The sequence below is a fragment of the Protopterus annectens genome, chromosome 3.part0 (genome assembly GCF_019279795.1).
Source record: "Protopterus annectens isolate FY-2018-M chromosome 3.part0, PAN1.0, whole genome shotgun sequence".
Lineage (NCBI taxonomy): Eukaryota > Metazoa > Chordata > Ceratodontiformes > Protopteridae > Protopterus > Protopterus annectens.
In genome coordinates this window covers 1,600,998,256-1,601,015,615 of record NC_056731.1, presented here as the reverse complement: position 1 = coordinate 1,601,015,615, position 17,360 = coordinate 1,600,998,256, and the positions used below count along the sequence as shown (strand labels likewise).

General features: G+C 38.8%; 1 protein-coding gene across 1 annotated transcript in view; it reads left to right on the top strand.

Annotated features, from left to right (window-relative positions):
- Nucleotides 1-17,360, top strand: part of NIPAL2 (NIPA like domain containing 2) — a 1,611,812-nt gene that overhangs the window by 1,290,730 nt on the left and 303,722 nt on the right. The window lies entirely within an intron of this gene.

Below are 17,360 nucleotides of genomic sequence, written 5' to 3'. Positions count from 1 at the left end.
TCCAGTTAGATTACCAGTATACTGATAAATAACAAAAAATATTCAGAAAATGGTTCTACAAGTTCTCTATTTTCATTGTGAATTTTGTGGCAAGTATTCCTAAGAAATGCTTGCACTTTTGCTTACATTACTGACTTGATTTATAAAATGTCCAGTGGCATCTACTTAAAAATGTTAACCATTCCTTATATCAAATTGCTTTTTTCTTCTTTGTATACCAGTTCTATTTCCTTTTGACTTGTTGCCAGCTTACACTATATTTAGCATATTTTTTCCAACAGTGTTGTAGAATTTCAGTAGATTTTCAAGTTTATTTATTGCCTACTTCTGTAACTTTTTCTATAAAAAAATTAACTGGGTTATTTTACCTGTATTAAAAGTCACTCTTCCTACTTTTTATATATATATATATATATGTGTGTGTATATATATATATATATATATATATATATATATATATATATAAACTGGCTGATTTTTTTAATCTGTAAAAATCACATATTTTATCTTCAGTAAGAAACCTGATGTATGACATAAAGTCGCTGCTGAAAGGCATTCATAATATGAACAGGATTATCCACAGGCAGATTTCAGTCTTCTGCAAGATACTTACAGCAGTTGGCCATCCTTAGACTGTACAGGCTTAAATCCCACATCATGGGCATCTGTAGGACACCTGTCAGTAAAGGAAACTGTAACAATCATCAGCATAATTTTTTGTTTGCTGCTGGAGTGAAATGCTGTCTATACCATTGTGTCTGTTGCTCAGTCACGTCACTTGGCTGACATGAAATAATGATTAGCAATTTCTACCTTTTTATTAATATTTTTGTGAAGTGAGTTTGTTAGCTGCTTTTTTTGCTATTTATACTGATTTTTCCAGACTCTGTTTTGTATATTATAATGCTCCTGCAAATGAATAACAGTGAATGTTCTAGGAGACAGATTCTGCCTAAGACTGCCATTTAAAGTGCCTGTTTTGTGTAAGATGAAGTTATGGGTCTAAAGGAGAAGTTCTCCCTCAGATAGATTCTTCTTACTCAGATTGGAATGAGAAGTACTGACAAAATCTGTTCCTCTAAGCTATGATATGGATGGTCGCACCCTCTTGTCAAGGTGTCTGCCAGGGGACATTATTTTAAGCATCTTTAACCTCATCAGGAAACATTGTAAGCGGAGGGGGAGTTAATTTGGCTTCTACAAAAAAGGTACATAAAATGACTAGGCATTCAGTAGTTTAAGCCTTCTGCATTCTTGCAGTAGTCAAGGCCTTTGAGGTTGTTTTTGGTAATCCATCACTACAAACCTGATCTCGCAGCACCTGGCCCTCAAAAAGCCACCCATGTTCTGCTGGTATAGTAATAAATAAATAAATGTTTACCAGGGTAAATCACTGATCAGTATTGACCAATTTCAAGGTCAGCCTGGGTGAACTAGAAAACATTTCACAAACCAAAAAAAAAAAATACAGAAATGTAAGCAATAAGAGTAGTTCAAAGAACATCGAAAGACCTGTATATACATTCTAGTGAACAAGCATAGTATAACATACAATCAAGCAGAGTGTATTGTGTAATATTTAGATTACTTTCTAAAGTGGATCAATCTTCAGTGAATCATTTGAGAGGAGAAGAGACTCATAAAGGAGATAGGTTAGATGATATGTCTTATGTTGAAGCAGGAGCATTTGGCTTGGAGTGCTTTTTGAGTTGTATTCTGAATTTGGAGTAAGTGTTGATTTCCTTAATGTCAATGGGGAGAGCTTGCCAAAGAGTAGGTGCCTGAGAGGAGAAGGTATGTGCAGTGTTGTGGAGTTTGGTTCTACAAGTAATAAGAATTGGTGTGGCTTGTAAGTAGTGTGTCAAGTTGTATGAGGAGCAACACTAGCCCTGTATATAAGTAATCAGAGGTGGACCTAGCTCTAATTTCCATATAGGCAGCCAGTGGGTCAGCATTGGTGCAGGGCTTAATACACTGCCAGATGATATGGAATGCAGAAACCTTGATAGGTGTAATAAGATAATTTTGCTTCTGCCACCATGGGGATCAGGGCCATTAACTACCAAACAAATGCGGTGTAGTACCAAGAGGATAATTTCAGGCTAAAAGAGAGCGAGCACAAGAGATTGAGTCAAGGCTTTTGTTGGTATTTCTTTAAAAGAGAGAATTACAAAATATTGTCAGACTGCAGAAAATTGATTGTAATAAAATAAAGCTGTAAGACTGGATATGCCTTTTTATCTAGTGCTGCTGCTGCAGGGTCTGCACTTAGGAGGCGTACTTTACTGTGCATCCTGCCTTTTTTCCTTTGATTTAAAGAGCCAGCTGCTCAGTGCCCACAAAGATTAAAAAGTAATCAATTTGGGGTCCACAGATCTCAAGAAGGTTGTAAAAGAAAAGAAAAACGGTGGTCTAATTCCAGCAATTGTTCCAGCCATCCTCCCTAGGAACTACTTTATCCAATGTCTGACCATTTTGTAGAAGGAAACGTACAAACAATACAAGCATCTCAGGCACATCCTAAAGACGCAGAACTGCTGCAGGGAGAAGAGGTGGAGGAGTTTAAGCTAAACAGCATCACTGCCATATCCATTTATCTCTATGGTAAGAAACTGCCACAGTAACTATTGAGCAGATTCTCTCTCATCCTTCTTTCGCCTTCAGCCTTCTTGTGGGTAGCATTTATCTAATAAAAAATGGTTCCCTGACCATGTACAGATGAGTAATGAATGTATTAACCACATACTACACCATGGAGTCTACTCTACCTCCACTGTTCAAAGGCATTTTTGTTGTGCTCAGAAAGACCAGCTACAGCTCACACTGCCTATTATGAATAAAACTGTAGGACTGCAGAGGAGAAGAAAGGGTATTATTCAAGATTGTTTTGGGTTCCAAAAAGGGACCAGTGAAGAGCCATCCTTTATCTATCAAGTTTGAAAAAAATGCATGCGTTAAAACATTGATGGTAACAGCGCAAACCTTGCTCTTACAGTTGTTGGTGGAAGCTTTTGTTAGCTTAGACATGATGGATGCCTACTTATACAAGGTTCACAGGCATTTCTTCAGATCCAGAGTGAGAAAATTCTCCTGATTGTTTACCTCATTGCCCTTTGGCATTTCTCTTGTACCCAGAATGTTCGTTTGCATGGTTCCGGTGTTCACTCATGTAAGATTGAGAGAGATTCACTTTTGTCCTTAGCTGAGCATCTGTTTGATATAGGCCACTTCTGTGATTATCTCCAAAAAGCTCTAAACCTAACTATGGTAGTGTTTCCAGAGTGTAGGCATCTCATTGAATGCACAGATGTCTAGCCTAAGTCGTTCTCAGAAAAACTTGTTCTAGACCACCAAATATAGAAAATGCAGTGTGTGTTTTCTTTATGGTCTCAAATGTCAAATGGGAGAAGTTCAGTGGTACTTGGAGGACATTTGGGAGCAGCACAAGCAGCCTGTGAAGCATATCTTCACACCAATCCCAGCAGTAGCTGGAGTGTGTGAATGGTAATATCACCAGATGTCCAGAAACCCAGGGCTTCCTTTTGTGAAACTATAACTAAACCAGAAAATAACATCATATACATCAGACTGTCCATCTGGAACCCACTGTCAGCAGTTTTAAATACAGAGTCCCAGGATGAGAGAGCAGTGGAAGTAGTACATCAGCTTGTAGGAGATGTTGGTCATACAGAAAACTGGGCTTACCTCCTACACAGTACTGAAACTAATGGTACTGCAAATTGTGACAGACAACAGTCCTCTGTGCAGACTAAACATGATGATCTGAGACTAAGCAGGGAACTTCAGCTTATAGCTCCCAGCAATTTGCATACCCAGACAACAGAATTCATTAGGCAGCAATCTTAGCAGGGAATCCATCACATTTTGTTTGAACAGATAATGTTCAACAAGAGCTTTGTAAACATGATAGGGAGGTATACCACCCTGTGGATGTCTGTGTTTCGGCCCTAGGTGAATCATCAAACACCCACATTCTGCATCACGAAAACCATGTAACAACTTAGGACTTCTCAGTTAGGTGAGGACAAGGGACTTCCATATCTTTTCCTTAAAACTCCTGTCATTCCAAGGTACCCCTAAATGCAGGAAGAAAGTACAGTTTTGTACCTACCATAAATGTAGATGTCCGAACTGGATAGCATCTGCAGTCATAACAAATGGGTGGTTATGACTGCAGATGCTATCCAGTTCGGACATCTACATTTTATGGTAGGTACAAAACTGTACTATGTCCTTCATGATGCATCTGCAGTCATAAACAAAGGTAGAATACCATAGCCAAACTAGGGGTGGAGGAAGAAAAAATTTGTAGTGTTAGGAGGATCCCCTTACAGCAGTGGCAAACCCTACCCTGCTCGGGATCTAATAGAGGAAATTATTATAATGCTTGGCAAATGTATGCAGGAGGGTCCAGTAGCCGCCGATACCACCTTAGGCATAAATGTAGGATTAGTTCTCATGGACACCCTATCTTGATGGAAGATTTAGAAGGGTGCACTGCCATTAAGGCCTGTGTAGTTCAAACCCCATTGCTTGCTGGTAATTGCCAGTGGGAAAAGAGTTTTTCCATGACAGGTGTTGCAGATCTGCTGTTGCTGCTGGTTCAAGCGAGGGGAGTGTCAACTTTCAGCAAGTTCAAGTCCCATCCATGCTGGTAATGGTGGTTTCCTGGAGGTTTTGTTCTTGATCCCTCTGAGGAACTGCCTGAGTAGAAGGAATGAAAGGACAGGGTGGATGAAGCTGTATTCTGCTTGAAAGCTGATGCATGTATCTTGATGGAGGAATAGGACAGGCATGTATGTAGAAGCTCCAATTAGCACTCAGAATGTTTAGAAATATCTATGTTCGACACATCTTTTCCTCCTTCAGTACTCCAAATAAATGACAAACCTTTCATTTTTCCTTCCTGTTGTTCCTTTCCTTCTTGTTGAAGGTCTTCTTTAACCCTTTGGGAAAGGTCTGTTTGGATTGGTTAGGTCTGGGTTAGTTGCTGATGTCTTGGTTCAGTTTTTTTTAGGTGCAGTATTTTTGATGTTGTGATGTTGTTTGTGTTTTGAGGGAACATCACTCAGGGTATTGGTATTGACCACACATCCTCCTCCGGTTCATGCTCCTCAGTGCCTCCTCTTTGATTTTCAGTAGTACCTTGTGCATCAGGGAAGGGTGGAAAATGCATGGCTGCTCCTTCTTTCTCCAGGAAGGATATAGAGTCCACCTTCCATGCAGTGGTGGTGGGAATGTCCTTGTGCAGAATTTTTTGAGCTGTGTGATTGTGGGGATCTCTTTTCTATTGTTGTATTTCATTCCCCATTTTTAGAGATGATTGTGATGAAGATGTGTGTAGCATCCATTCGTGAGCATCTCGCGGTGGTTCTGCTTAACATGTCTGCTAGGGTGTTCTCTTTTCCGCCGGCCTGTAACTGCATTTCTTTTGGTTTATTGTGCAGTGCAGCTGGTCTTGAGTCCACCAATTGTATGCATTTGTTCCAGTATGCTAGCCCCCCATCCTAGTCTGGAGAGGCGTGTGTGTGTGATTTGCTTGCTCGAAAGTTGTTGTGGAAGTGTAGCCTAGGTTTTTGGGCTAGCAGAAGGCAACATAGGAACTTTTTTAGGCATGGGATTAGAGTTATTCTGTTTTCAAGCTGTGCCTGTGCTGGAGACCAAATTATTCTTTGGTAGCTTTTTTTTACGTTTGGCATAGCAGTCTGGTTGCAGTCTGGCATGTGGGACATGATGAAGAATGTTCTTGTTTTGGATGGTATCAGCCTTGACTTTTTGTAAATTGACTGTGTATCCCAGGGGCTTGTAAGTAAGTAGATAAGCCAAAGGGCAATGCTGAGAATTGATATGCTCTGATCCCTGCAAGAAATCTGAGGTATCTTCTGCAATGGTCGAGAAGGGGGTGAGGTGTGCTATGCCTCCTGAGATAGAGAGTTTTACCAAGCCAACCCTTGCCCAGCGGGTCAGCATTTTGAATTTTGGGACAATGATGTATGTGTTTAAGGTTCTTGGTACGGAGAGTCTGGAGTAGAATCCTTTGCCCTGTTCTGTTATTGGTACTCTTTTCCACAGCATCTTTGTTAATTAATTTATCTGCTGCTGAGCTTTCTATTTTTTTTTTTGGAGAGGGTTTGGGCATCATTCCTTTTTTGGTGGGAGTGTGTGGGAGTGGAACCCGGTAGCCTTGGTCTATGGTTTCCAAAAATCTTTTTGTTTGTAATATGCCAAAAAGGTGCTGCTATTTGCTCCCTGGTAGCGTGTCAGAGATCACTGTCATTGTCCTTGTCCTGTTGTTGTGTCTGTGTGGTGGTTATTGCCTTGCCACTGTAATGTGTCCTCCTCTGTAGGCACCTCCTCTGATTGATTCTGCCCTCTGAGCGTCTATTCCTCCCCTTTGGGATGGGATTTTGGGAAGGAAAGGACCAATTTTTTGGCAGGCCAGTTCTGCTAAACCCCTTGGGGGTTGTTAACAAAAATCTTTAACTTTGCTGTTTGTTTTGATTTTTCTTCTTTTTCTTTTCTTCATTACTTGCTGTGTAGGTGTGCCAAATAGATCCATAGGATCATCTAACAGCTTTCTAACAGCTTTGATCTGATAAGACCTTTTCAACCATCCTGTGCATGCCACTGTGCCAGTCATGGCTGATCTAAATGAAGCCTCCAGTGCATCATAGCACATTTTAAGGAATGGACTAACCTGTTTATTTCTAATACATATTTCTTATCTAAGGATTCATCAGAGGACAGTTTTTAGTTAACTGATCAAGCATAAACTCTTGGTATTATCATATGAAACTGAGAGTTTAAAAAGTCTAGCTGAGAGAGTAGGTTTTTCCCCCATCATTAAATGCATCATCCACAACAGGCAGTACAGGAGGTATAGGGCCTATGTTCATGTTGTGTGCAGAAAAGTCCAAAGCCTTTTTTTTTTCTTGAATCTGAAATCTTGTCCCTGCCAATTGTTCTCTTCATGGCATGTAAGGTTTCCCCAAGGAAAATTCTGGCTGGTCTGTAATGTCTGAGTCATCCAGAAGAATCATCAGAGACACTGGCCAACTAAGGTAGCAGGAGCCTCAGTAGTAGTCATAAATCTTTATGAGGTATTTGTTTCCCAAGTTAAACAGTTATTGACACTTTGGAATCAGGACATCAGCAGCACTCAACGCTCCAGACTATTTCATGCAGATTGTAATAGAGGATCCCATTGATCCTTTCCCTTCACTGCAAATTTGTCACTGAGCATAACAGGACACTTAAATATCTGAACTTCATAATCTTCAAGGTTAGAGCTTGAAAGCTATTAGACTGAAACTACATAGATGTTTGTTGTTTCTATAGGGTTCACATAAATCTTTGATGTAACTGTGGTAATGTAGTGATCTAAAGGACCAGTTTTAGACATTCCTGGGTACAAGACAGAAACTGGACAGATGGTAACAAGAAGAATTTAAATACAGCAGTTGATAAGTGCCAATAGTACAACTGGCAACTGCATATGGAAGTCCTGTAAGTATGTTGTTGTGTGAAGGGGCAAGTATTCCACTGATTACACTTATGATGCGTACAGTACAGAATACTTACACTATTTCCAATATACACAGGAGTATTCTTAAGACAGCACAAATACTGCCTGCATCAGTGGTATACAGGGATGAAACCTTGACTATGGCCCACGTGACCCATATTTGATTAGGGGCTTAGAAGTCTGATGGACCAGGCAGGGTGGATTGACTTGCCCATCCTGGAAGGAAGAGGGGGGTGTTCTAGCTGGCACATGTAATATAGCCTCTTCTGGGGGGGGAGGGCTGATGCAGGAAGGACATGGCTTTTGATGTAGCAGGCACCTGAGTAAATGCCAGGAAAATCCTACTAGGACAGCTGAACTTTATTTGGAATTAATCAGAGTTTCTTTAATTGATGGCAGGTGTGTACCCAACAAGACTGAATGCTGTAATTAAATCAAAAAGTGCTTCAACAAAATATTAGTTTGAGTGTGCACACTTATGCAACCAGCTTATTGTACATTTTTTTAATATATTTTTCCCCTAACATATTTGTTTGTTTTTCAGTTGAATTGTACAGGTTATAGGTCACATTAAAGGTGGGAAAAGTTTTGAAATGATTTATTGTGGTCTCATTTTTTATATCAAAAAACCTGGCATTTTAACAGGGGTGTGCAAACTTTTTATATCCACTGTAAGTGGCCACATCACCACTGGGAATAATTAGACCATTCACAGTGTAAATTTACAGTATTCCCAATATGTATAAAGGGGTATTTTTAAAACGGCACAAATACTGCCTGTACTTGTGCTGTACAGGGTTGAAGCCTTGTCTGTGGCCCATGTGACCCATACTTTTGTTTAGCTTTTAACTTGAAGGAAATTCCTGTTTCTGCTGCCAAGGGATGGTGGTGGTGGTATTGCTCTTACGTATTCAGCACACAGTGAGGCAGTGTTTCTGCTGTTATGTTCTGTTTTAAATCTATAAAAGGCTATGGTACTACGAGAGGTGCTGCTAGTCATCTGAATAGCTAGCTCCCTCCCTGCTGCTCTTAATTGCACTGGGTAGAGTTTTGTTTTACTTTTGTTTTTGTTTTAACTTGAAGGAAGAAAACTCCTGTTAGTGTTAATGAGGGGGTAGAGTTGTTATTGAGCTTACTTATTCAGCACCATAGCAAATGGCAGTGAACTTAAGTATGCTGAGCGAGATGTGCAAGTAAGAAGTACTTTAGCTTTCACTCCTGTTGACTGTTCACTATTATTATTAGTTAAGAGTTTATTTGGTTAATTGTTTTTTACTAGTCATTCATATTAGAAGTTTCCTGTTCTGGATGAAATGGATAATTTCTGCATAGGTGACTTATTGAACAAGAGGGTTTCTGAAACATTTGTCCTGTATGTAAAATGTATGGCTTAAACTTAGAAGTTTGGAACATGAATAAAACAACATGTTGTAGATGTTTGAAACTATTACTGGTAATTACCAGTAATAATAGTACTCAAACTGAAAACCGTCTGGAAGCCAGTCACATATTTCCTATTGTAAAAATTATTGAAAACCTTGAAACGCAGACTGATCCTAATATTCTTCACTGTATGGCTAGTCCTCAGAGGTTGAAGAAGGTATTAAATCTGATCTGAAAAAGTCACACAAATAAGATTCTGTGGTTCAGACCGTAAATTCTTGGGGGAAAGATGTTCTAAATGATGTTGCAGCATTGCTTGGTATTGTTACTCTAGATAATTTTGAATTTGATGATTTTTTTTTTAAATCAGGTGAATGACTTGGATAAGAAAAACTGTTTAAACAGCTTAAATTGTTTGTATAAGGATGCTGATTCTCAGGATATAAAAAGGTGCGAAGGCTCAGAAATTGTTAAGAAGGACAGAAGGGCTGAAGGACTGTTGGTAGGACTTTACTAAATAACTATAGGGGCAATTTTGATATTTCTGGTTTACATGATTCATCATTACCAGGGAGTAACCACAGAGTTAATGCTAATCGTTCAGAACTGGAGGAATAGGAAATTGTCATTAATGGGGATTCAATGCTTAGAGGCCTAAGAAATGTATTCCCTAAGTTTAAGGAGGAAACGATCACAGTTTCATCCTTAAGTGGATATACAGTAGGAGTCAGCAAAGTGACTTTAGATACATTGTATGCAGGGAAGAAAAATATGAACTAGTGATGGTGTTTGTGTAAATGATGTACGTAGGACAAATGAATGGATCTTTACGTCTGAGATTAATAATATTGTACTTTTAAGTGAAACCTTTAATGTTGTCCTGTTCTTTTGTGATGTATTCCAAGCACCATGTTACACTCACCTTTTACATAAGGTTGCAAAGAATTTCAACAACATTATTGAAGAGAGTATGTGACACCCCTGGACTGGCCCAGTAGTCAAGGAGCCTCAATCCTCACCACTAGCACCAGTGAGAGACATCCACATTGGGAGGATGACAAGTACACACAGTAGAGTACAATTTCCCTTAAGAGCACACAGAGATGTCAGTCAGTCTGTGGCTGGTTTCTCCCTCTTTCTCCAGATCTCCAGTAAGACTCCCTACTGGCACAGCTATAGAGTTGAGTCCTTAGCCAGGGTTTCAAGCCAAGTCCTCTCAGCACTCTCTGTCCAACCAGTGCTTCATGTCCCTGCCCAAGTAGCTGACACACACACACACACACACACACACACACACACACACACACACACACACACACACACACACACACACACACACACACATTTTGAGATTTCATTTATACACAAACACACACCTGGGAAAGGCTGGCACAGTTTTACTAGCTATGCCCCCTTCTGCCCAGACCGTAAGATGGTTAGCACTGCCACCAGAACCCCTTATCAGTTACTTTAATGCCCGTACCAAAGGGTGCACAATCTTACTGTGTAATGTTACTATTAGCCAAATGGTATGTCTAACCAAGACTTGCAAAACTATTTGAGTGCCCTATACAGCATCACCAGATGCATATGCAAGTAGTCTAAGAGCTTAAATATCGCTAAAGAAACCAGCCACAATTAAAAGGTTTAAATATATATGTAATAATAAATAAATAACTCAACACAATGACTACAGAGTTCAGAATCACAGGAAATATTTTAAAACAACATTTCAGGACAGTTTCAAATAAATACAGAAAACATCTAAACTAATCTTTACTATGTTCCTATCTATATCTAAAAGATAGTCTGCCCTAAATTACTTACTTACAGAGCAAGGCAAATGCAGATAAGTGCTGAATGGATGTTTCTAGATCTAAGACAAGATACAAAATGCACACACTCTGAGAGAGTTCTCAAATTAATATCAAAACATTACTGCTGGTTAAGCTGGATGACATCACTCTGTCACCTGCCTTCAGTTCCCAGGCTAACAGAAACTTGGAATTTAGCACCTCCGTGTCAGAGGTACATATCTCTCAGAAGTTTGCCTAGAACTGGAAGTTGTATAACAGTTAAACACTTCTATATTTGAAACCTAGTAATTATTTCTGTTTCAAGACAACAGGAAAACCACCAACTCTAGACATTGTGTCTGCTCTGAGCTGACAAAACAATTTCCAATTATTTTTTTGAGGTTTTGCAAGTTAACTCAGTATGTTCCAACGTCTACCATTAAAACTGCATGGGTATATAGTTTATACATGTTTCTGCTCTTTTCTAGCAGGGTACACTGTGGTTACATTCTTGAAGCTCAGTACATAACACACACTTCTGCAACAGTAGTTTAATATGCACATAACATATAGTTCTCTTACATTTGTAAGACAAGCTTATAGATCATATTAATATTCACAAATGACATATTATTTACAAAATTCCAGATAGCTGGGCTGGGAGCCTCACAGAAGGTTTCAAAAAAATCAGTTGCAGTTGTAATACGCTGGGAAGAAATGCAGTTTAAAGCAATTTTTTTCAATGAGACTTTGTACATCTTCATCATATTGGCAGTCAGTTCCTAAACAAGGTACTTAAGACGGTTTAACCTTTTTCAGAAGGAACAAAGGGGAAGTGGTAGAGAGCTAAATATGTATCCTGTTTTGCAGTGACTTCTAAGTGGTAGGAGTTTGAACAAAAAGTTTGATTTGGAGGCCAGGACCAAGGGTCATAATTGCAATTTAATTTTTATCACCAAAACATAGTTCATTGAGGTGAACAAGTTACTAGCCCATCCACTTTACTTCAGACATCACCTCTTTAGAACAAACAGAAGAGGAGGAGTTTCCATATGTGTCAACTTTCTTATAAATCATCAACAATTGTTGGGCTGACTCTGAAATTATCGGGGTTAACAATGGGGGAGAGGTTGTACTTTTACAGTTGCTCTGTTTTATAGATGTCTGTCATTGTCTGGTTGTGATTTAACAGTTTTTAGTGCAACTCTGAGGGTACTCGTAGCAGTGTGGAGAGAAAGATGTATCCAGATGTGATCAAGATGTTGGGTGAGAAATTGCTGCAGAGGGTACTCATAGCAGTGTGGAGAGAAAGGTGAATCCAGATGTCTGGCGAATAAGCATACTTGTGCCAGTGTACAGTATAAGTGTACAGGGGGCGGCAAAAGCCAACACATTCTGGCTAGGCTTATAAATTCCTTCGGGCAGATAGCCTAGTACCTACCTATGAACGAGAATAAAGCAGACATCCACAACTGTGGGCAGTATAGAGGTATCAAACTCCTGTCCTATTGCATGGAAGTTCTGGAGAGAGTGATTAATAAACGGATATGCAGAGCAGTAGAAAGTAAGATGGGAGGTGAGCAGTTTGGATTCAGATCAGGATGCAGCACAACTGACCCAATGTTTGCAGTGAGACATAGTTGAGAAGAAGCTAAAAAGAGTAGAGAGTCCAAATGGACTAATTGGTTGATATGATTAGAAAAACTTAAAGCTGGCTCTACCAGTATACCCAGGTCCATAAATGAATCTACAGTTTCAATTATCGAGTGCTGTATTAAATATTCAACTTTCAGTTTGTCGCCCAAATCTCATATACTTACTTTTTTATGTATTTATCATCATATTGTCTCCTGTGCCAGTCAGTCAGTTTAGTCAAGTTCTTTCGCAGGCATGCTCTATCTGTAACATATGTAATCAGTTTACAGTTTCAGGTCATCTGCATACAGGCTGTAGAGTACCTCAGATGAAAAAGGTAGGTCTGAAAAATGCAATCTAAACAAAAGGGCCTAAGACAGTGCCCTGTGGGACACCCTGGCTGCAACCAAGAATTTTACCTGTCCAGTTACTGTATAATACTTGCCATGTCCTATATGTAAGCCATGCAATTTATCCATATTATCAAGAGTAAATCAATACCTAGTTGGTCTGCTTTATTGATTAGTATTTTGTGTATGACCCTGTCAAATCCTGAAGTTAAATCTATATAAATTACATCACAGCACAATTTTTCATTCATAGATCTTGTTATAAGAACATCATGTCACAGGTGGTAATAGATCTATTTTCAACATACGTATGCTGATGTATGGTTTCAAATCCCATCATTTCCAGTTCTGACAATAACTTATCCAATATTACCTTCTCCATTATTTTTCCACAACACAAAAGTAGGCTTAAGAGTCTGTATGATTCTGGGTTTGTCCTACTCCACTTTCCCTTAAAGACAGGTTTAATATGCGCATGTCTCCAATTTTGAGAAATCTCCCCATAGTTATATGACCTAGTAAATAATAGATATAATGGTACTACTATAAGTTCTTGCTGAAGTGTCCTCACATCGTTATTATTCTGTCTCATCCCAGTGCTTTGTTTGGATCCAGTTTGCCTAGTTATTTTTCAATATAATCTGTTTAGATTCCAGTATCTGAGGTTACTGAAATATCACTAGAACTACTTATAAACCCCTTTGTGAAGCCAAACTTTTTTGCATAAGATTTTGTAACTATATTTATAATATCTTGTGTCTGAGAATAAACTTTAGAATCCCAGGCTAGTTATTAACTTACCCACATCACCCAGTGTAATTTTTTAAACCTTTTCCGCTGATGATCTGTGTTCATTGTACTTTTTTTGTTTTTTTTAATAGTGAATATATAAATATAGCTCAGTATATCCCTCCTTTGGAAATGCAAAAAAAATAAATAAACTGTACCTTCTTCTGTTTTTGCTGCCTGTTCCTCTACATGCAAATACCAGAACAATTAATTTATGTAATAGTTTGCATTATTTGACTTTCTCTACATAAAGACAAAGTTTGTTATATGATCTGCTTTATTACTAAACTTGTAACCAGAAATAGTTTAATAATGTGTTTTTCTGTTTATGTTGTTTGCACCTTCTGTTAGCATATACCTGAAAGTGTACCTCCATATGTCTATACAATTTTCAGTGTTTCTAAGTCACGACTATAATTTGTTACATGCGTTTCTCATGTATTGCGAAATCAAAATTTTTTATTTTATGTTCTTCGATGGTAACTGCATTATGCAGAGTTTTTCTCCCGGGGTCTCTGCTGAAAAATGGAGTTCTTGTCCAGTTAGACTTTCCCACTAAACAAATGTATCTGTATACAGTTTATCAGTTTGTATGTCTTTACCCCTTCCACATCTTATATATGCATAACATTGTTTCCGATTATGCTAAATATCGTTATATAAATTTTCTTCAAATCTTCTTGATCTTGTCTCACACTATACTGAATTTGTTTGTCCAGATTTTTATTTCAGTTTTTCGAAGTTGTAACTTGACCTGTTTTCCATTTCTTATATTTTTTCTGTCTCACCTTAATCAGATATCTTGTTCTTATGGAAATAAAGATAGTATCAGAGAGGCTGCAGCCACATGGCACAGAGTGCCAGGGGTTGTGTGCGATAGAAGAATACAAAAGAAGCTGAAAAAGAAAGATGTATAAAACATTGGTTTGACCAGTACTACTATATGGTACAGAAACCTGTGCAGTAAAGGCAAAGCAGTTGAGGAAGCTATAGGTCATGGAGATGAAGTGCCTGAGATGGGTAGTAGGATGCACACTGTGAGACAGAAGAATAAAAAATCGGGTCATTAGAGCAGACACCCAAGTACAATTGATATAAAAAGTGTACACACCCCTGTTAAAATGCCAGGTTTTTGTGATATAAAAAAATGAGACCACAATAAATAATTTCAAATCATTTCCCACCTTTAATGTGACCTATAACCTGTACAATTCAATTGAAAAACAAACAATTCTGTTAGGGGAAAAAATATAAAAAATAAAAAACGTACAATAAGCTAGTTGTATAAGTGTGCACACCCTTAAACTAATACATTGTTGAAACACCTTTTGATTTAATTACACTTTGTCTTCTTGGGTACACACCTGCCATCAGTTAAAGAGACACTGATTAACCCCAAATAAAATTCAGCTGTCTTAGTAGGATTTTCCTGACATTTACTCAATTGCCTGGTACAGAAAAAGCCATGGCTCGCAGAGAGCTTACAAAGCATCAAAGGGATCTCATTGCTGAACAGTATCAGTCAGGAGAAGGGAACAAAAAAAAATTCCACGGCATTGGATATACCATGGAACACAGTGAAGACAGTCATCAAAAAGTGGAGAAAATATGGGACAACAGTAATGTTGCAAAGAACTGGATGTCCCTCCAAAACTGATGCAAAGACGAGACAAAAGCTGGTCAATGAGTCTGCCAAGAGACCTACAGCAACACTGAAAGAGCTGCAGGAATTTCTTGCACGTACAGGTTGTGTACTACATGTGACAACAGTCTCCCGTATCCTCCATATGTCTGTGCTATGGTGTAGGGTTGCAAGATGGAAGATTTTCTTTCACAGAAAGATATCCAGGCTCAGCTAAAATTTGCAATACAATACATCAAGTCTCCCAGAAGCTTGTGAAAAAATGTGTTATGGTCAGATGAGACCAAGGTTGAACTTTTTGACCACAATTTCAAAACATACTCGTGGCGCAAAAACAATACTTCGCATCACCAAAAGAATGCTATCCCCACGGTGAAGTATGGTGATGGTGCCAGTATCATGCTTTGGGGTTACCTTTCTTACAATGGAACTGGGGCTTTAGTCAAGGTGGAGGGAATTATAAACAGTTCCAAATACCAGTCACTTTCGGCCCAAAACCTTTAGGCATCTGCTAGAAAGCTGAAGAGGAATATCACCTTTCAATGCTACAATGAGTATACATCCAAATCAACAAAAGAATGGCTTCACCAGAAGAAAATTAAAGTTTTGGAATGGCCCAGTCAGAGCCCAGACCTAAATCCAATAGCAAATCTGTGGGCTGACCTGAAGAGGGCTGTGCACAAGAGATGCCCTCACAATCTGACAGATATGGAGCACTTTTGCAAGAAAGAGTGGGCAAATATTGCCAAGTCAAGATGTGCCATGCTGATAGACTCCTACCCAAGAAGACTGAATGCTGTAATTAAATCAAAAGGTGCTTCAACAAAGTATTAGTTTAAGGGTGTGCACACTTATGCAGCCAGTTTATTGTACGTTTTTTATTTTTTATATTTTTCCCCTAACAAATGTGCTTGTTTTTCAATTGAATTGTACAGATTATAGGTCATATTAAAGGTGGGAAAAGTTTTTAAATGATTTATTGTGTTCTTATTTTTTATATCACAAAAACCTGGCATTTTAGCAGGGGGTGTGTAAACTTTTTATATCCACTGTAGGTCCAGTTACAGAGAATGTCAAAGAGAACAGATTACTGTGTTCAGGCCATACCTCTCAAGTGTACCACATTACGAGGAACGTACCTCATTAGGGGGTCTTAAAAAAGTTCATGTTCCTCGAAGTTCCACATTGAAAGACTCTGTCACACATTCAGTGTTAGGAATTTTTTAAGTGAAATCCATTATAAATAGAAATGAATCATATTAATTCATTAAAAGATCTTCTTTATAAGTAAAACGAGCATATTTAACCATCCTGTGACCTTCCTAGTTGACGTTGTTAGTAAGTCATTAGTCTGCGTTCCACATTTTGCCCATTTGTTTCACATTATGAGAGCTAGTGTTCCTCATTTTGGAGATGGAAGGTTGAGAGCTATGGTTCAGGCACATGTGCAGGAAAGCAGAAGACAATCTGGTGAAGATGATTTGGGACAGACAGGAAGAGGGAAGAGGAAACAAGGGCATCCAGTAAAAAGATGGATGGATTGTGTGGAAGAAGACCTACAATAGTCAGGCATGACTATCGAAGGAGTTAGGAAAGTGGCATTGAATCAAGAGAGATGGCAGCAGTTGATGCAGTGCCCCAACCCTATGTAGAATGTCAGGAAAAGAGGTTGTGATGATGATGACTTGAATGTCATCTCCTAGAATGCATTGTAGTGGCCTTCAAATGTGCTGACAGTGTCTTTAAATTGTAAGCCTCTTTCTGTAGTAATAACATATTCATTCTCAAAGATTGTATGTGCCCTAATGCCAGCTCCCTTGTCTGAAAAGGGATAAAGCCGTAACTATAATCCATGTCATCTGAATTTGATTTGCAGCTTGAGTACCTGCTGGAGCTAGCAAGAGAGGGATGAGAATGAAGGTGCTTTAGTGAATTGCTCAGTTCTCTTAGGGGAAAAGATGCCAGGCGGATGTTAGAAAGCACACACACAGTGCACTGATTTCCCGGTAGAGACTGGAGAAATGTGCAAATTTTGTGTATCCTAGGAGGTAGGATCATTTGCAGGCTTGCAACACTCAGGAAAGTGAGTTACAAATCACATCCTTTCTCCATTTGCACACCCTCCTCGGGTAACACTCACTGGGCAAATACTGTGTATATTAGAGCCACAGATAGAAAATCTCAAGATTGTTGCCATAGTGATGGCCCCTGTCAGTCAT